The sequence below is a fragment of the Aphelocoma coerulescens genome, chromosome 9 (genome assembly GCF_041296385.1).
Source record: "Aphelocoma coerulescens isolate FSJ_1873_10779 chromosome 9, UR_Acoe_1.0, whole genome shotgun sequence".
Classification (NCBI taxonomy): Eukaryota; Metazoa; Chordata; class Aves; order Passeriformes; family Corvidae; genus Aphelocoma; species Aphelocoma coerulescens.
The window spans coordinates 20,631,907-20,652,614 of record NC_091023.1 but is presented as its reverse complement, the minus strand read 5'-3'; the positions used below and the strand labels follow the sequence as shown (position 1 = coordinate 20,652,614).

Genomic DNA, 20,708 nt, shown 5'->3' with positions numbered 1-20,708 from the left:
GTGAACATTAATAGCAGAAATATACTGCACTTTAAACAAGCTTTTCTCCATTTACCCAGATATTAAACATGCTGAGAATCTAATGCAGTTGGCCAGCAGAATTTGGTATTGAAAATATAGGCTAACATTCATCATATTTAGTATTCAAACTTCTCCACAGTCATGAAACATATCCTAAAGCCTGGAATAAATTAAATGTAAACTGACAAGTTCTTCTAGCCCCAATATGTTCACCTCAAGAGATTTAAAGACATGTAACTCACGACTGACTGCAGCATTATGTATGAATGGAGTTCTAAAGAAAGCTTAAGAAAGTTTACCCTCAGATTAAAAACTCAACTCTTTGCTTTGCCCAAGCAGTTTCACATCCACCTCTGTTCACTAAAGCAGCCTGAAACGAGCCTGTGGGAATCTGCAGGTAAATAACCATTATGAGTGGAGGATCTTTAAAAAAGCGGAAAAAGCCCCCACTTTTTGCAAAACCAAAAGTCATAGATAGCGTGTTTCTGCAATTGGTCACATGAATGCAAAACCAGAATACGTGTGAATCTCCATGAGTTATTTCTACTCCTACACTCCTGCACTATCCCTGCCCTACTGGTTGCTAATCTGCAAAAAAAGCCTCCTTTCCTCATACCACTCTACCAATGCCACCTACAACACCATCTTATTCTTAAATAAAACCAAAAGCAACACCAGTATAAAAAAGTGAAAACCACAGCTCTGAGTCTTTAAGAAGCCACCTTAGAACTACAGCCCGTTTTTGTTCAGGAATAATCAAACTGCAGTGTCTGAGGATAAATTACAGAAATCAGTTACCAGTGTAAACAACATCAGGTGTAAAAGGGCATTATGAAACCATCTTCACCTAGTTGGTTTTTTTTTTTTATTACTTAAAGACCAGTTAGCAGGGAAAAAAGTCACTAAATCAGACATTCCTCATTTAAAAAACAAAAGAAGATGTACTAATTAAAACAAATGTAACACCCAGAAGTTTATTTCAGATAAAGGGCCGATGAAGTGGATCAGAAACCAACTGTATTTACTTTGGCACCTCAAGATTTAATTTCAGGTGAACTTTGAAATTAGGCAGCTAAATTTTCCAGAAGCACCTAGAACACTTGGATGCCATATTGAAATTATTTCTAACAAAGAATAGGATGTGAAGTTCTTGACTTTTGTGGCTACTTCCTACCAAGACCCATCTCTCAAAAGCCATGAAAGAAATTAAGAAACAAGCACAGTCTGACAAACATTATTTCTGGTATTCAAAGAGGCAAAGCTCTTCTGATTTGTCAAATCAAATATTACAGAAGGGGTTTAATACCCATGATCCCAGCCCTGCTACAGACACCAGGCATGGCCACTCATGAACACGAGCTTCTGCAGCTGCAGACAGCACTGATTCATTGTCCTAGGCAGTGACACAGCATCATCGCCGTACTCATCCTATTTTCCATTTGCAACTGAAAATAACAGGAATGTGAGACCAGTGTAAAAATTCCCATTTCTCCTTTCACTGCTCTGTATGCCAATCTGCAATACTGGTGTGATCTATCACGAAGCCATAGAGGAATAAAGCAACAGCAACCCCAGCAACATCTCAGAGCTGCCAAGGCAGCCAGGAGGAAGAAGCGTGTTCCTGAGACAGCTCTGGAAAAGGTGGTGGGGAAGGGGCTGTTGGGGTTGGTCATTAGGGCAGAGTGTTGCTTTACTTTTACAAAATGAAAGATTGGGCATTCCTGGGCCACTGTTCTGTCCTCATGGTCCCTCAGGGCTGTCACTGCCTCCTGCACAGGGCCCAGGAGGCACTGGGGTGACAACCACAGAATGAGAGGGGCAGTGCAGTGACTCCCTCGGTCCAGCCCCACTGTGAGACTGGACATTCAAGTGCACAACACGAGACCCTGCTGGGCACACAGGCAGCTCTGACAAAACCACCTCATCCCCAGGAACTCTGCAAAAATGGCCAGATTGTTTTCCAAGCCTGCAAGTACCTCTTCCCTTGATTTAGACAGTTTTCAGTTTCTGCTACAGTCACCACCCTCAACGCAGACATTCCATCTCTGCATCTCTCCATCCTACTCTGCACCATACCTCAAATCTGACTGTGGAGGTTTTCATGAGCAAAACCTATACTGTCTAGGCATTAGTGCTGTGTATTTTGGCAGAGACATCTCCATCTATATTAGCTATACCCAAAGTTCAATAAGAAGTCGTATTGATTTTTCCCTTCAAGCATATATATATCTGATGAAAAACTCACTCATGCCTCCAAAAGTTGTCGAGACATTAGCTGATTCCCCTTCTGCCTTCAGCATCTGCTTTTTTTTTTTCTCAAAATGAAGCTGTACCAAGGGCCGTTTGGCAGAATATTAAGAATAGCATGTATGCTGATATGATATGCCTATAATATGTGGAAAAGGCACACAACACGGTCAGTGTCATCAGCCTCCTTGACCAGATTTTCCATACCCTGCAATATACCCTTTTTTTTTCCCCACTGGGAACTGTTCCAATATCTGAATCATCAAGAGCAGTCTTTTCTTTTACAGAACGCCCTAAAAAATAAAAACAAGCTTCTTTCCTTGCCTGTAGAAATTGGAATATTTTGCCTAACTCAAATTATCCCACACTAAGGACAACTTTGAATAAATGCCAAGTTCTGATACTTCATCAGTGCTTAAGTCTAGAGGCATATTTATACTACTGTAAAGGAAAAAATTCCCAGAGATTGGATCATCATGCCTGCCATAACACAGCCCCAGACGGCTCCTACACATTGCAAAGTCACCTGCATCTCTAGAAGTAATTACATTGTTGATCTTAGAAGATTAAAGCAGCATACCAAATGGTCCTCTTGCTAATTTGGCACTCTACAGAAGGTCTAACTGGCAAAAGGAGCCTGAACGCACCTGTAGAAGAATATGTAATAACATTCAAAAATATATTAAAATGTAGTTTAAAAGAACACTATTTTGCTTTTCTGTGTAGCACATGGGATATAAAAAAGCTATACTAAAGCAGCCTGTGGTATATAAAGTTTTTGTTTTGTGAAGGAATCATCCTTCCAAGCTGTATGCAAAAACTTTCCTCAGTGCCTATAGCCACACATAAAAACCTTAAAATTTAAAGCTGTTGGCTTTGTACAGTAGAAGCAGGAGAATCTACTGAAGAAACTCTTATCAAATGGGCTGAAAGTCACAAGGGGTCCAATTAAGATAAAAAGTTCAAACCCAGGACATTTCCTCTTCTTTCTGACTGCTCAGGCCAACATCAGACATCTGTTCTCACTAATTTTTTAATTAATCCCCTTTGAAGCAAACTATTCAAAACCTGACAATACCTCATCTGTCCGATAAGGACCCCCCTCCATCAGAAGGTGCTATTTTGAATTAAACTGCTCCTCCACTGATGCAGTTGGAAACACAATCATAGCTTTGTATAGAGAAAACAGTTTTGCTGAGTCAAGCTAAAACATTAGCAGAGATGGAAATACACCCTGTCTTGTAACTGCAGGCCACTATTACACAGGCAGCTGCACTGAAATGGTCTCAGCTTGTCCCACAAGTGACCTCTACTCTGGTTTTATTTCAGAATTAACCAATCACAGTAACGGCTTCTCCTGGTTCAGAGTCAAACAAATTAGATAGGATGGTTTTTCACAAAAAGAAACCCACTGTCTTTGGTTACCTTGACCTTACCTCAAACAGATTCAATGCATGTAAAATTCTGCTCGCCCATTTCCAGTAATGGCAGAATTTTTTGAAAATAAAGAGATGACAGAGAGGGAGAAGTCCATGACTTCTCCAGATGACATTATACTTTAATAAGTACTGCACAAATTGCTCACAACATTTTGAAAAATTTTCAGTATTTCTCAGACTCCAAAGAGCTCCCATCATCTTTCTTTTCTTACAATATTTATAAAGCTATGATGTTTTTACTTTGCAGAATTGCCATTTAACATTCTTGAGTGATGCTACTCAAACCTTCCCAAAGCCATTTCTCTCCTGTAAATCTGAAAGCCCATTTTCTGCCACTCCAAGACTTTGAAACTCTAAAGTAAGCCTACATGCATGGCTGGTGCATGCTCGAGGCACTATGGACTTACAGGGCTGGAAACCACGCAGTGTGAGTAGTACCATGACCAATTATTTTAGATAAACCAACCAAATGCAATGACAAAAGGGAAAATGGCTTCAGCCTTTATTCACTCACAACTTCCAGCACCTTTTGCTCCCTTTATTTATCAGTCCAGAGGCTTCTCAAGCAAGGACATCCCTCTCTCTCCTCAGTATCTCCAGCACATAAAGAACTTATTTGTTTCTTAGCTTGACCAGAGAATCCCATTGAAAATTTCTTGTGGACTCCACCTTGTTTTCAGAAAGTACACACAGAGATCAATCCAGAAGAACATTTAAACATATTCTAGTCCCACTGCCTTCAACTGCTTAAGTGATGTGTTGGAGTAGAGCCAGCCCAACACTACCCTGCAAGGCCACAAAGAACATCAGCAATATCCTTCTCTACCTTGTGGGGGTCTACTTGCAAGATAAGGGTTGTTAAAACAAATTCCCTCTGTCTTTGAGTGCCCTCCATAGACCTAAGCGAGGCACACAAGGAGAGCTTGCCAAAAACTTTAAGGGACTGTGAATTTAAAAAAAAAAAAAAGGGGGGGGGGGGGGGGGGGTGCTGGGGAAAGAAAAGACATCTGCTACACCCACAAGACATTTGTTAAATTATGGTATATATTAAAAATGCTACAGATACCAGTGTGGTCTCAGTTATCTCCTGCTGAAAGAACAAATGCTCAATTGTGCTCTTGCACAATACTTGAGCATGGCTGCTGGTGGCCTGGTGCACAAGGAATTTTCCCTTTTCCCTTTCTAAGAATAAGCATAGGTAATCTCATCTCTCTTGTAACTCTAGCCATGGAGAAGAGATAAGAAAATATATTTACGGAAAGTTTCCAAAGTCAAAAGAAATGATAGAAGGATTGCAGTTACATACATTCACAGGAAACAACTGCAAAATCATGAGTGCACATCACATTTAAGAAGACAATAATAACAGCACATGGTCTGGATATTTGCCCTCTGAACCACACACTCATATTTTCCTTTAGGAAGACAAGACTTTAGCACTTGAAAAAAACACACCATAATCAAAATTCAGTAATTTTCCACCCTTTTTTAAGAACTGATACACACCAAGGCAATAGTGACTCCACACTTCAAGGAGACAACATAGTTTTTACAATGTGTTTTGACAAAAGGTCTATTTATTAATACTTCCATACTGTCAATTGATGTGTTATACCATAACTCTCAACAAAATGAATATGGATTTACACATGAGACACTAACAGCTCCAAAAGGAGCTGTTAAAGACCACTGAATAAAAGAACACTTAATGTATGGATTCAGTGAACTGCAGAAACTGATACCTAACAAATACTGTAAATGCACGTAATACTAAATTGTACCAAACTACAGTCCACTTTTATGACAAATAAATAGATAAATCATTGAGTGTCCTTACCAGAACTACTCTCTGAAACCCCACAAAATTGTGATGTGGCAGCAGTACAGCCCTTGGTATTACACCACCTGTAACACAAACCATATTATGATAGTTTCTATCAATATTTATTTTAAAGGATGAAAAAAGGATAAAAGCTATTTTTCTACCAGTCTTTTTACTGAAAGAATTAAAACAACATTCAGTTTCCTACTGATAACAATATATGCTTAGTTAAGAAAATAAACATAAAAAATTAGAGACCTTGATTATTTACATGGAATTTATTTTAAAAGCGAATTACAGTCACAGTTTCAACTCTATCCTCTTCTCACTCTAAGTTGAAAGCAAATCTCCACCACAGAATAGCATATTAGCTTCAAAGGAATTTCTGTTCTTTATGAGACTCCAGATTAAAGTTTACAAAGGGGTAAATACTGATGCAATAGATATTGCAGGGTTAACCAATGCATACTAAAATGATTCAATAGCAAGATGAAAACCAGGAAACACAAGGCCATGATCAAACAATCCAGTGTTTTCAAAAGTGACCATTTTGGAGCAGAAATTCACATCAACAAATTATATAAAGAGTGTCTTATATGAACAATCCTTAAAATACCCTCATTAAGTTAATTTCTACAGGAAACTTCAAAATTTAAACAGTCCCTAGAAAGACATGGCACACCTGTGATCAGAATAATTACTGATCCTTTATGTGTGTAACATGGTGATCCCTACCACCAATATTCATTACAGATTAAATCATTAGAAAGTGATCTTATGTAAACTAAGGGATTAAGGAGAAGATTTGTAGGCAGAAGCACAGGAACACTGTCTGGGCACCACGGGAAAAGAATCCACATATCAAAAAAAAGCTGTTTGAAGCAGGATACACTCAATAGTAAAACAGATAACTCTGCCCTCTGGAAGAGGATCTGGAAAACAGCAAACAATTTTCTAAGTACTAAACTCCAGCTACAAAGGCTGACAAAATACATTACAAATAACACTAAAACTTCCCAAGCACCTCCTTAATACTAGGATTAAAACCAAGGAAGGCAACACATGCCTTAAACAGGACTTAGCATCTCAGACTTTCCATCATCCTAAAAGCAACCACTGACCTCTAAGAAACCCTCTGCTATTTAGCCTGTTGCTAAGCTCAATAAGACTTGAAAATGTTTTTTCCTCTTTTGATTGAGGAACCACAGAGTATTTTGGTCAGCAATCATTTTCCATGTTTAAATTCCCAAGAGAATCAAGTAAACTTCTCCTCTTTTCCTTCTGAAAAGCCTCTGACAGCCAAATGGACAGTAGTGTCGAAAACCATGGTACCACCACTCTGGACTGGAAAAGTGTCCTGGTCCTCCCTGTAACACGGACAGTAATTCACAAGAACTAACTGAAAAGGTCCTGACCCTCCATTAATGTAATTTTAATTCTCTGCTAGGGTATTATGTACTGCTTTGATCATTTCTACAAACCTAACTGTATATGCCAACTACATTGCTAAAATTTAATTTGGGAAAAAATCATCAGAAACACAGTTTAACAAGCTTATAAAATTTTAACTCTAAGTGCAAAAGGTCATTAAAAGGGGATGTTGATCCTGCTGGGTGAACAAACAAGACAGCAGTAAGTTTCAACTTTTATGCTTTGAACCTTGTACACTTTATGTTTACATTAAGGATTTTTCATTCATTTGCAACAAACTCTACTCAAGTAAATAACTGAAATTACCCCCAAAATGATGCCAAACAAGAGAAAGAACCCAGAGGCCCTACAGGAGAGCAGAGAACCACCACACCCTCAACAGAACCTGCTTTAAGAGGAATTCCTTTCCTCTCCACAGCACCCTTCAGAGCACACACAGAAAACACAAAACACACTGAACACCAGAAATTCACCATTGCATTAACCTCCCTACAGCAGCAAGAAACCTGTTCACAGTTACCTTAGCCATGGCGTGGAGAGGGCTGAGGGAACAGCAACAATTAAATGCATGGCCTAACTTAACAGGGCTTTTAAGAATGACTAAGCAACAAAAGCAATTTTTTCAGATGGATCCTGATAGTCAGCTACTTCTGCAGGCACTTGCAGCTCATAACACGACTATCAGATAGTCCTCTAAAAATCCGTGTATTTTTAATCTGTTTCAAATTAATAAATAGGAGTAAAATTTATTGCATGTGCTGCAGAGACACACTGCATAAAGAGTATATGTCTGGGGTTTTTTATGTGTGTTAGTGATGTGAATAGAATTTGCAGTAAGAAACCCTTCACATACAGTGAAGGATGTAGGATAAAAACTTCACATTTAATTATATTCCTACCAAGTGATATGATGAAATGAAGCACATCACAGGGTGCTCACCTATAATCACAGGGCATAATTTTCCCTACCATATCCACTCTTCAGCTGTGGATTGCTTCATAGTTACATGCCTAGTATTTTATTTTTCTTTCTTACAAGATGCCTATCTACGTGTATTTCAGGAATCTGAAGAGAATCAAACTGTAAAGCTAAAGTCTCATTACAGAAAAAGAAAAGTTGAAGAGAGAGGAAGGACTGAAGAGATTTACCAGCCTCAGGGAGAGGACAAGAACAGAAAACAGTGCAAAAATGTGCAGGATTTCAGGAACCCAACATTTTACGTGATGTTAACAGGCAAGCTTAACAACTGTGTCTGTTACTAAAATGCTCACACTCCATAAGAATTTGTGCATCGTGAGCATGAAATCTTTCCCTCTGCAGCTTAAAATATCTATGCATTTAAAAACCATCTGTAAAAATAGACATATACTTCCCCACTGCAAAATTAATTAGAGAGCAGGAATTTCATCTCACTACCACCAATACAAGTGATGATGCCACATGTAAACACATTGCACTTGTTTTGGCACAGGACAGCAACAGAAATGGTAAATTTAAAAAGATTCTGTGAAAATGTCACTTTCTTGAAGAAGCTGATTAATATCAGTGGAGGTGGAGGATGGGCACCCGAGAAGGCCACGCTGGATTAACCCACCACTAGAGCGTGCTCCTTGATCAGCACAGAGCCCATCTACCTATTCCATGGGTGGGGTTTTTTCCACAACCTTTTTTGATTTTTCTTCTCTTCCATTTCTTTTAAATGAAATCCCTACTGCTAGTAGATTGGGACTTAAGTCTCAATTTTTAAATTAAAAAAAAAAAAAAAAAAGTTGCTTTTCAACTAACAAACAAGTAACCTTTTTTAATGGCTGACTAGGGTTTTTGTTTGTTTTGATTTTAAATTGTCTGTAGTTAGGGAAAACAAGACAAAAAAGTAAATTATGTGGTCATAAAAAATACTGATGTGCATTTTATAAATTGAATGTGGCCCATCAGGGAGAGAGAAATTATCCACTTTTAGGAAGTACTGTTTACTGCTGTCTTCCCACTAGACCACCTGTTAATAATATTTGATGTTGTTTTCTTTCTGTGTGAAGAGTATGACTATAAATGAGATATTTGATCTGCTCGCTACAACTTATTCTCTCTAATGCCTCTATTTCAAAGACCATCCAACCAACAAATGACACCAGCCTCAAGGCAATGTCCCAAGTGAATGTGCATCTTTGCTTCTCTTCCTTATCCACTGTCATTTCCATAATTCATCCTCTTAATGATTTATGAAGTGCAGAGGATATTTTCAGAGTACACTGATGGTGCTCAAAAAGTCTTGACTGACTGCCAAGGGCACATGAAGAAAGCAAGAAGTATGTACAACTATTTTGGAAACAAGATGCTGAAATTCTCATTCTTTCAATTTGACAGATATTCCAAATTCTTTGGCCTGATCGTAATTCACACTATTTGGCTTAAAACATTTAAGTTTTATAAGGGTAGGCTTATTGAAAAAAATCAAACACAGGAATCATTTTTACCAAACTGGAAGGCAGAAGTATTTAATTTTTAAAGGCTGTCTCCAATAGTACTGTTTCATGACTGGCGTTGCAAATACTACAGCCACTATTTTGCAGACTCATTAAAAGTGATGTCTGGAACTTGCAGCTCTTTTTCCAAAAAAACCACCCTTCAAAATGTAAGCCACTCAAAAGCACTGTAAAGTTGGTCATCATTCTCCTTCCTGAAAATCCTCCATTTTACCGTATTAGAATTTGGTAAATAAATATATTTTTCTTTTTTGCTTTTCTCCCTTGCCATTCTACACAATCTCTAGCAGCTTTATTTTATGCCATCAACCATCATCACTGTCAGCACTCCAACAGCAGAAGGCTGCTCTGTACTTTGTGCCTGCCTCTGAATTCATGACCAGAGATTCACCCTCACCACGCACAGAAAATGAGCAGCCTTCATCTTTCAATTTACCCCCATTAAGTCAGTGCCATCATGTTCTCCCAGGAGAAAAGTGCAAGAGCTGAAAGACCTCAAGCGACAGCAGCCAAGGACACTCAGAAATAAGGTCTGCCCTTGCTGCTCTTGGACTGTGAAAAGGAAAGCTCCAAACTGCAGGGCAGTGACCATGGACTGCTGGAATCTCAGCTCCTTTTGAATAGATATCAAGTAGCTGGGATGGAGCACATACCTCAAACTGGGCTTTAATTTGCTTGGAAATGCATGTAAAAATAGTGGGACTTGGTCCTAAATTGGACCAAAAGCAGGTTGTATCATAATTATGTCATACCTAATTAAAGTCCGTATCACTAAAATAGAGTCTGTGCCATTATAGATACAAATGCCACTTGGCAGCCACAGTGGTTCTCAAATCTGCAGCTGGAACATAGCTCAGGACAGGAAAGTGTAAAAAAGCTATTTATTGAATAGCCTGATTGCTAGAATGTAGTAGATTTTGCTTTATTTTATAGTGTTGTAACACTTTACTCCAGGGAACAACAGGTTCTTGGATTTCAGAGATCCAATTCAATGGGTAGATGGAGTTACCACATCGATGCCTCTTGCACTCTGCCAGGGGACTGTAAATTCTTGGCTTAGGTTTGTAGTGAAAATAAACATGCAGCATTAATCTAGTCACCATTTATCCATAAATTACAATTAACCCCCCAAATCTTAGCTTAGTAAATGTCAGCCCAAATGATTGCAACTGCATCTGTCAGCACTAATAGTAAAAAGAAGGTGCCTGACAAAGTCTTAAATGTAGCTCTTGTAACCTGTCTCACATCTATTCACAGAGAAAATCATCTTGGGACAGATGGATTCACAAAGTCAACTGAACAACTCAAACCAGACTTACACACGCCCGTGGTCCTGCCCTGTGGAAAAGATTTTGACAGGGAAATGAGTCTATTTTTCTTCAATTTCGCAAGCATTGCAGCTGTGTATTGCTTAATAATTTAGTTTATTAAAGGCAACAACTGTCAAAATCTATACAAACTAATTTGTCGTGCAGCAATTTTGCATTATTGGAATCTTGTTATAATCTGACTAACGCACACGATCGTGTTCTAACCATGCCTATAATTGGGTTCTTGGCTCCACAGGCCTAAAGACAGTAATCCAAAACATCTTCCAATTACACTGAAAAATATGCATGTTTGTGGGAAGCTACATTACTTAATTTTCAGACTCAGTGGGCCTTTAATAATGGGGGGGAATGTTTGCAAAAGGCACTTGTTTGTAGTGCTACTCAGAAAGTTGTGTTTTCGTATAGGAAAACACCACCTCAAAACCTACAAACACCAAAGCAGCACTAGTGAGATACTTATGGAATGTAAGACAAACTCAAACAGAAACAGTGAACAATCCATTCTGATGGAAGACTGTATTTCTAGGCTACACATCCGAACCAGTGAAGGATCCCAGCCATTAAAAAAGTCCATGCTTCCAACTCATGTATGTGTGAGAGTCACTCATGAACTTTACTTGTTTACTTCCAACACCTTAACTGTCTATTGCTCCTGTTCACAACCCTCCACAAGGCAAATGTGAAGTTCCTTGAATTTATTGGTGGATCAGCAGCAGCTCAAGACACAAGAACCTTGCACAGGAACCATTGCTTCATATTCCCAGTGTCAGACACACTTCCAGTGCTCTATCAGGACTTACATAAAGGTAATTTTCAAGATGCTTAAAGTGTTGTGACCTGCTATATTATTTGACAAACATGGTTTACTATTTTTAATACAAAAGATAAGCAAGTAAATATTACAAGGGCAAGCAGGATTGCCCAGATGCAGATGTGCTTTTTACAGAGAGAAAACACTGAAGTTGCCACAGAATCATTTAGGTTGGAAAAGTCATCTGAGATCATCAAAGTCCAACCTACAACCCAACACCACCTGTTAACACTTGAAATACAAGAGAATTTCTGCAAATTTCTAAAGTATTTAGAGTTTTTTGGGTTTTTTTTATTGCTTGAGAATCAAAAAATGTCTATAAATCTTGGCAGATTAAGAGTGCACCTTGTGATGGGCTCTCATTATTACATGAGAATCAACAGGACTATGTTAAATACTGCCTGCAATAAGCATATACATAGAGGAAAGATTCCCTGAGTCACAGGGAACTGAAAATATAAACACGTACTGTCACACAAAAAGTCAGAAAAATACAGAGGTACAAAAACTTCAAAACAACCCCCTGACAGTCACTTCCAACATGCCTCAAACTGACTCTGAAATTAGAGAAATTGGAGAACTCAAACATCACGTGCCTTACTATTTGCCCCCACACAGAACCCTCAGCACTAGCACAGGTGAGTGCATTGGTGGTGTCAGCTCTGTCCTCTAACCTGGACAAACACTGCCAGCTGCATTTTATCAATGGACAACAACCTCAAGCCCTTCTTGAAATGGCCTGGATCCCAAGCGATGCCTGAAACACCAACCTCCCCAGCAAGATCCCCGCATCAGTGACACAAGATTTTCGGGATTGGATCTCAGATTGGCAGCCCAGAGCTGCCCTCTGCACAGCAAAGTACATAAGAGACAGGAAAAAGAATCCCCCTCAAAACAAAACAAAACAAAACAAAACAAAAAACCAACAAACAAACAAAAGCACTTTGAAATTGCAGTCTCTGGATATCTGTAAGAAAATGGAAGGAGGAAGCTTGCTTCAGGGAGTCTGTCTATCCACAACTGTTTGTTTCACAACGATGACACTATGAACTGTGCTGAAATACAGAGACACAGCTTTGGGGAGACCAAACACAAAAGAGCTCAGCACTTTTGGAAAAGCACAGCCAATTTGGCTGTGAAAGCTTAAAGCCTCACACTCTGTTTCCTCTATCATCAATGCCATGCCCTGCAACAAGCCAACAGCTGCAGTCCCCACCCTCTGCAGAGCCAGGTATTAAAAGGCAGAATGCTGTATCTGCTTGTTGTTAGACATTTGGTGCTAGACATTTGGTCCTCACACCTGCAGCAAATGCTGAGAAGACCTTAATGCAGATGATGCAGCAACTGGTCGAAGGGACTGTGGGTGCTTCCACTAACAGGAGAATTCCACAGGCAACTGCAGCAGGTTTTAATCCAACAACAGGAAACACTTTCTAGGGCACGGCTTAAACCTCCTAGGACCATGGCTAAATGAGTAATGCAAACTCTGGAGACAGTGGGAAACAATTTTTGTTCCCTGTGAGTTGAGCACTCACAGCAAAGTTATTCACACAACAGGGATGAGCTGCAAAGACAACACACGAATTCCACAGCTAGCAGTCAGGGCCCAGATATTGCAGCACTGCTCTGTGGAGTTTGGTAGAATACATTTAAAAATGTTTGGATATGTGACAAAACAGATCTAAACATATCGAGCATACACAAAGTACAATGAATCTCTCACACAGTCTTCTTGCCTTATTATCAATTCAATTAAGAATTCATTAAAAGGACAAGTATCACACATGCTTATTAATTTACAGATGAATGTGAGTGCGAGAGAGAAGGCAGGAGGCAGGGGGAATAGGTAGAAGAGACAAAAACCTATGTTGAAGTTTGTCCCATCAGAGCAAACAAGAACATCACATCTCTTTGGTAAAGTATCACATATGCTGTGAGAAGCAACAAGCACTTGAATGCATGCTTTATTCTGATCCCAAAGGACCAAGCTCCTTGTTAGATGCTCCTTCTTATTTTACTCCTCTTCAGTTTGTCTATGAGCTACACACTTTCAGTGGAGGCCTAAAAACTGCCCTACATTCTACTTTACATGCAGGAAAACATCCAGGAGTGATGCTGATTTAGGACTCACAAATGCAGGTGAGATGTAGACAATGTATCACTGGCGTTCCTCTTAGGCCTTGCTTCAAGAGGGAGACTTCCCTCAGTAGCTGAAGTGTTATTACTTTGAAATTGTCATCCTTAAAAAGTAGGTTTGAAGAACACACCGACTTTGCTATCAAGCTTTTGATTGCAAAGCCTGAATGCTACCAAAGCAAAAGTTTCAGAATTAAATGTACACGAAAAGAAGGATACACAGCGCAGATGAATAATATATGCCTATAAATAAGCAGAAAAATAGACTTTAAATATCCACATAACTATTAATTAGTTATTAATATTAGATCACTGGTCTATTTCCTTTCAAATTAGCCACCCACTAGCAAAATGTCAATTGCAAAACAAGAGACTATATTTATAGTACAACCTACTTTGAGTTTTGAGTGACATGTCAGCCACTGCTCAGTTACAATACCCCTATTGTGTGCCTTCCCAAACTGATACCTAACTTTCATTGTAGGCAACTGTACGTACAAAAGCCATGTTGGATTTTAATAGTCTTTATTATACCACATAAGCTGGTGCAAACATTTTTCCATCTAGAAGTCTATGCAAAAGAAAATTTTAGAAAAACCCAAACAAACAATAAAAATAAGTAGAGTTAAGTAATACACTGGAATGAAGTTCGGTGGGATGCTGGACATAGTGATTCTGGGAGGAGTGAGCGTCCAGGAGATGGCAATAAGAAATTCCTAGACCTGATTTTATTATGTCCCAGAGAAAGACTAGCTTTGATTGCTGGCACCAAAAGCAGAGCACCATGAGATGCAGTACAAGGTACTACTCCATCTCTAGACTTGCAAGAGTCACCCACAAAATGGAGAGACCCCTCAACAATACAACCTATCCATCAGTGGGGAGGGGTGGCTGCACCTTCATAAGATACCCTGCATAAAACCACACCTGTGCAGCCCCAGCCCCAGTGACCACCGAGAGGAAGGACAGACTTCACACGTGGCTACTACTGACACAGCCTCTCCTGCTCTTCTATCATGGCAAAACCAAGGAAAGCACAATCACCATGGAACACATCCTCTCTGCAGCTTTTGTAAATGATGCAACGGAGGACTCCTCTGGCAAACCAGACTGCGTTGGGGACTTTGGAAGAGGAGAGATACATTTTTAAAGAATATCGCCTGTTTCACTAAGCTTTCTTCCCGTTTAGGTTTTGTGATCTGCCCTGAAAACAGTTCTGCTCCCTTTCTCTCTCCAGATGCCTGACACTATCTGCAGAAGAGCAGAAAAAAGAGCATCCTGCAGAGGATGCTCAGTGAAGATGGAAAGCTGGCAGGAGAAACCCTGCCAACACACACTAAACTGCCTCAAGCCTTCTGCTGAGAGAGAAGCAGGACTCATTGTTTCAGGTACGCCTGCCATGGAGAGAAAACAGAAATGGAGGCAGAATTACATAGAAACAGCTCTTGAAACACACTTAAGACTAGGGAACACCACCCCCTCAATAAGAGGTGACCTGTGCTCATGTTTCAGTGGATAATAATATATTTTTACAGTTGTACAGCAGAATAATTTGGAATACTCAGAAATGTTTGAAAGAGACTTGAAGAGAAACACAAAAATCATTGCTGTTCAGCTTTCCTCTTTGTATAAAATCACATCACTTCCCATCAGCTTGCAGAAGCACACTCCTAATAATGCCATTTACAGAACTTCCTTCTACAGCTAGGTCTTTGAATCTTGAATAAAATAAAAAAATGCATCCTCCTAGCCTTAAGATTTACACAAAACCAGGAGACCTGTGCCAGCTGTTTAATTTCTCATGTATTTATGCATACCAAAGTGCTTGTACAAAGAAATCAATTGTAGCTGTAACTAATACTGCACGTTGCCAATTCATCTTTAAATCCAAGGGGAGGGAAGAGAATCCTGAGTTATTAAGATCATCACTTGCTGTCTGGGAACAGGATTGTCTATGGTTTTCCGATTCCTAAATTTTCTTTTTATCTTAAAATTCACTTTAACACATAACTATTTAAAAACTAGAGGAAGAAAATCAGGAAAAGGAAACAAAATCTGCAAGAAACAAATACAGAGCTAGCTGGGATCCAAAGCCACTTTCATCATGTGGGCTATTTTTTATCCATTGTACACTCTATTTTTTCTAATAACTGCCACACTTGTAAGCAAAAAAGCTGCAAGGTACTCAAAAAGAAGGTAAGAAAGAAAAGGTGAATGCAGTTTCATCCATCCCCTGATGGGCTTTTTCTTTAAATATACTAAAAATATTTAAACCTTAAGGAGACATTTAAAAATGTTCAGGATTAGAGTGGGCTTGACCAGATAAGTGAAAGTCTCCATTATCAGCAAATTTCACTCAAGCAACAGCTGTAGGAATTCACATGTCTTACAGTTATGAATAAAAACTGGAGCCCAGCAATCAATAAGCAGTTTTGCTTCTGTAGCAGTAACACCACAACCACTCTCGCACCATCTGCTTTATATAAAACCAGCACCAGTCAAGACCTAGTTCATATCTTCTGTTTCTCCTATTCCAAATCATTTTACCTCCAATGCTCATGTTAAAAGTTGCAAACACTATTAGCAGTAGGAAAACATTATTTTCCTCTTTTTTTTTTTTGGTTATGCTTACCCTAGGCAAAATTGGCTTTACAGAGGGAAGGACATTTGACATGATTTTTTAATGGTTTAATTACTCTTTAATAGAAATAGGGATAGAATTTAGAGGTTTGGGTTTGTTAAGGAGATGAAGATGAGTGGTTCTTCCTGTCTCATACAGATCACTCAAAAAATCCACACCAAAAGCTTCTTCAAATCACAGAAAAAAAAAAAAATAATCAAGCAAACAATGGACACTTTACCCCTACTGCTGAGAGATGAACACCCATTTGTAAGCAGTGTGTTCTCAGACTGCTATTAGATATCCCACGGGTTCCCTGACAGTGCTGAGGGAATGAGCTTCCACCAGGCAAAACACAGACTCCATGGTCAGCCTAAGGTGGATCTCCTGGTAAGAGGATTCTCCCTCCAAGATGCCACAGAAGCTGCCTTTCTGCTGAATTTAACCTAATTAGCTGAAATTATTGTCACTGACTATCCCATTATGTAACCACAGGAACAATAAATCCTTTGCCATCGTGCTCTTCACCTGAATTGCAGTTAAGAAAAGAGTGAACTCCAATGACCCTGTGCACCACAGCAAGAAAAGCAGACAGGGTTATTCATGAACACAACCTCTGGATAACACCAAGGGCAAACGTGAGGCACAGGGTATGGAAGGCAGTCCGAGGCACAGGGATGAGGCAGCACTGTCAACTGAGCATGGACTTGAACTTCAGCTCCTTAATCTGCTGGAAAAGCGACTCAAAGTATACCAAAAATGTTATTTTCTGCCTCAGGTGAGGAGAACTGGTCTGTCTGTTCAGCATAGCAGCACTCAGATGAGAAGAGGCTCACTGTAGATATGCCACAAGATATAGTATTGAAAAACAAAAATAGCTCATTTTGTCACGAAGAAAACTGAGAGCACTTGCAAGTAGCTAAAAGTCTGTAGGGCTTTCTAGACCTGTTGTACTTTAGGTTTATACATATATATTATAATCTTAGGCATGCCAGGAAAAGTTAATAGCAGATCCATTTTTATTCCCTTTTATATTGAGAAGCAAACTGTTTAAGCATTAACTACCCTTGACAATGCAATTAAAACATGACCCATTTTCTAGACACAAAGAACCTGCATTTTTCACAGCACAGCCATACGTAACCAAATTCATCTCTATTTATTTACACTGTCCTTCCATTCCATTTGTAATACTGAAACCTGAGGGGAAAAAAAAAAACCAAAACAACAAAACAAGGCTACCAGAAATCAGTGCCTGGGAGGAAAACGAGCAGGTACCATGCAGAGGAGGGGTGGCCACCCCCTCAGCTGTGATTCCATGACTTGTAGAGAAGGAAAAGTCAAACAAGTCTATGTGCAAAGTTTTTATCACTGCTCTGCACTGCAAAACAGGCAGCAAGTGAATTACAAGGCTGAAAAGCCAGGATTATATAAAACCAAAAAAGCCTCTGGTAGTCATCATCTTTACTACTGAGTATAAATCACAAAATGCACTGATACTAACCCTTGTAAAATCTCTGATGTGGTTTTATACACACTTGGATAAAACAGAGTGGTACAAAAACATCTACAAAATACACAGACAATTAAAAAGCAACAGATGCAAGGCATCATGGGGACTTTACTCATTTCACTTAAAATGTTGCTGTTCTGCTTCAGGCACGTCTCTCTTTGCTCAAGGAACCTTCACAACAATTAAAACCAGACATAATGAACATTATTATTACCACCATTTATTTGAATAACTGCATCATCCAAAACATCCCTTTTTAAGATGGGGCCCCCATTGTGCTAAGGTTGCATAAACACGTAGGACTTCGTTCCTGTGCTGAAGAGATCATAATCTCACCAGACAAGGTCAATAAACAACATCAAACATCAACAACAAAGTCTCCTGTCCAGGACTTTTGTTGTTTTGTTTTAATATATATTCCCTTAGACCATTTGCTGCTCTCTCTTATGGACCAAGGTCCTCCAGAGAGTCAGCATTGCTGCTGCCGCCAAGTCTGCCCTCCTAGCACACCCTTTAAAAAAAAAAAAAATTCCTCTTCTGTGTGAGTCAAAATAAACTGAAGAGTCTTCAATGATAATGCAAGTGCTGAGATGTAACACAGCTTTTCTAAACATGCCTGCAAGTGCCAGTTGTTACTGAGTTAGGATAAATACAATGTTGAATATTGTCATCTTTATCTAAATTCAGTAACTTCTTCTCTGGCCAGTGGAATGAAATATTTGTAGCACTGAACGAGGACTAAATGCTAGTCCTTGGTTTATTTTAGATAAAAAGCTATGTAACAAGTTAAAGAGCAATATAACAAGTCTAATTGTGTCTGGAAGAAACAATCAATCTGTATAGAGCTAGTAGTGAGAGCATGGGATTTCTCTTATTTTCTAACCGTATAGCAACCAGCCTCCTACAACCAGGTCCTTGCTCAGCCCCAGTGAGCCCAGCAGAAACACAGGCACTGAGCTAGACCAGAGCTGAGCAAGCAGGGAAGTGTTTTGCAGGAACAGGCTGAGAGAGGGAAGGTAAAAGCATCATAGGAACAGGCACTTTTTCTTTTCTTGGCTCTGGCTGTTGGGCTGAGTTAGGGAATGCCTTATTAAACAGCTGAAGCTCTAGAAATTTGCAGCCATTATCCTAGTGTGAGGCAAAACGTTACACATGCACTTCTGCCTGGCTATGATTCTTTCTTCACTCAGCAAATATTTAGTAGATTTAAGGTTCCCAAAACAAATTATTTTTTTGCTAGGTGTTACTAAAACAATCCATACAGCTCGCTTAGATTTGAAGTGATAAATAGATGCATTTCCTACAGTGAAGTCCACACTTTACAGATCCTACAATCCTCCTGTAAGATGGAATGAGAAAAGGAAAAAGCAGCAAAACCCCTTCTTCAAAATGCTGCATTTAGGAGGATTTTATGGCATTCACACATTATAACAGAAACAATCATCCCCCTCCCCCTTTCAGTATATTCCTTTTCATTTAACCCAAGATATGTATCATGAAATCCTCCTAGGAATTCATAGCAAGTCAGGGAATGCTTTGCTTTTTGACAAATCCTCTATACTTAAGGAATGCAAGTGTTTCCTTCACCCAATTCTTCAACTAAGCTTCCTAATTATAGCACTCTTATCACAGGATTTCAACATATGCTGGCAGAGGCGCTGTGTATCACACTGAATTTAAAGTTGAGGTAGCCACAAAACTGCTCTTCAAACCCCCTAAGCCCGTGCACGTGGTAAGATTGCACTGTTGTTTCTCAACCCTGACAGTGTGCAGAGAGCTGCTTGTGGAAATGAGACACAGCATCATCTTCCAAATTGTCCTAAGTGCTACTCAGCTCCCATAAACTGTCCAAGGGAGGGCTATGAATTCACCCACTTCCCAAAAAGGCCCTTTCAGCTGACCTCTAGGCAATTTTTCAGTTGACCTCTTGGCAATTCTCATGGGTGTAGCCAGAGAGATGCACGTGGCAAGGCTGGATTTACTTTAAATACATAACTTCTCTGACATATGTTAATTTTTCCATCGAAGATTCCTGTGGACATAGCAAGAACACAAATGCCCTGCTACCAGGGCAAGAGAATAAGGAAGGAAGGGTGTTACTCTGTGACCCAGACCTCCTCCTGGGATCCCCAAGCTCCTTTCCCAACACAGAACACCGTGCCTACAAACCACTGCAGATTTTTCACCAGATGAGTTACAAGTCACAAAAATATGTGGAACAATTGACTTCACTTAAGCTGCAACGCTTTTTCTTCAAAAGCAAGCACAGAGGTTCCTAACTTATGAGTCCTGCATAGTTGACATCTTTTTAAGTTGATGTCACTCACCACAGCTGTAACTTGGCACTTCTAGTTACACTCTGCTCAAGCTTTGCCTTTCCTGATGTTTCTCCACTCATGCACTTGCAAAGCGTCCCACATCTATCTTGGGGTAACAACAGAACCTCAGGAACCCTAAAAATGACTATTTTTTCCGATAGGTTTGCTATGTATAGATGCCACGAGTTCTTTTCGGAATGATTTAGAATTTGCGCACATAACACTCCTTTTTCAAAGCATAAATTTAAAGATTTACATAACGGATTAAATTGTCTTCCAAATCAGACAAAAAATGAGTCCACGACTTGCTTATGTGCTGCTGAATTTGCTGAACTATAATGTTCCTGATCATTACATTGTTTTATCCCAGGCTACAGCTTTTGCCCCATGTTCTCAGTTCCCTCATGACCCAACTCCCGTGAACCCCAGACACTTGGATGTTAGGACTAAGACATTTCAGAGGATTACATACAACACTCCTCCAAATATGCTACAGTGCACATCCAACTGTGGACAAACTGAGAAGCAGTCTGAT

At 39.5% G+C, this 20,708-nt stretch overlaps 1 protein-coding gene across 6 annotated transcripts in view; it reads right to left on the bottom strand.

Annotated features, from left to right (window-relative positions):
- The window catches only part of TBL1XR1 (TBL1X/Y related 1), a 110,768-nt gene that overhangs the window by 33,281 nt on the left and 56,779 nt on the right, over positions 1-20,708 (bottom strand). For 3 of the 6 annotated variants that reach the window (XM_069023830.1, XM_069023833.1, XM_069023831.1), the window contains one exon: positions 5,545-5,612. The exons of the other annotated variants lie outside the window; for them this stretch is intronic. The gene's annotated coding sequence lies outside the window, so the exon portion shown is untranslated. The remainder of the gene's footprint in view (positions 1-5,544; positions 5,613-20,708) is intronic. 6 annotated transcript variants of the gene reach the window in all.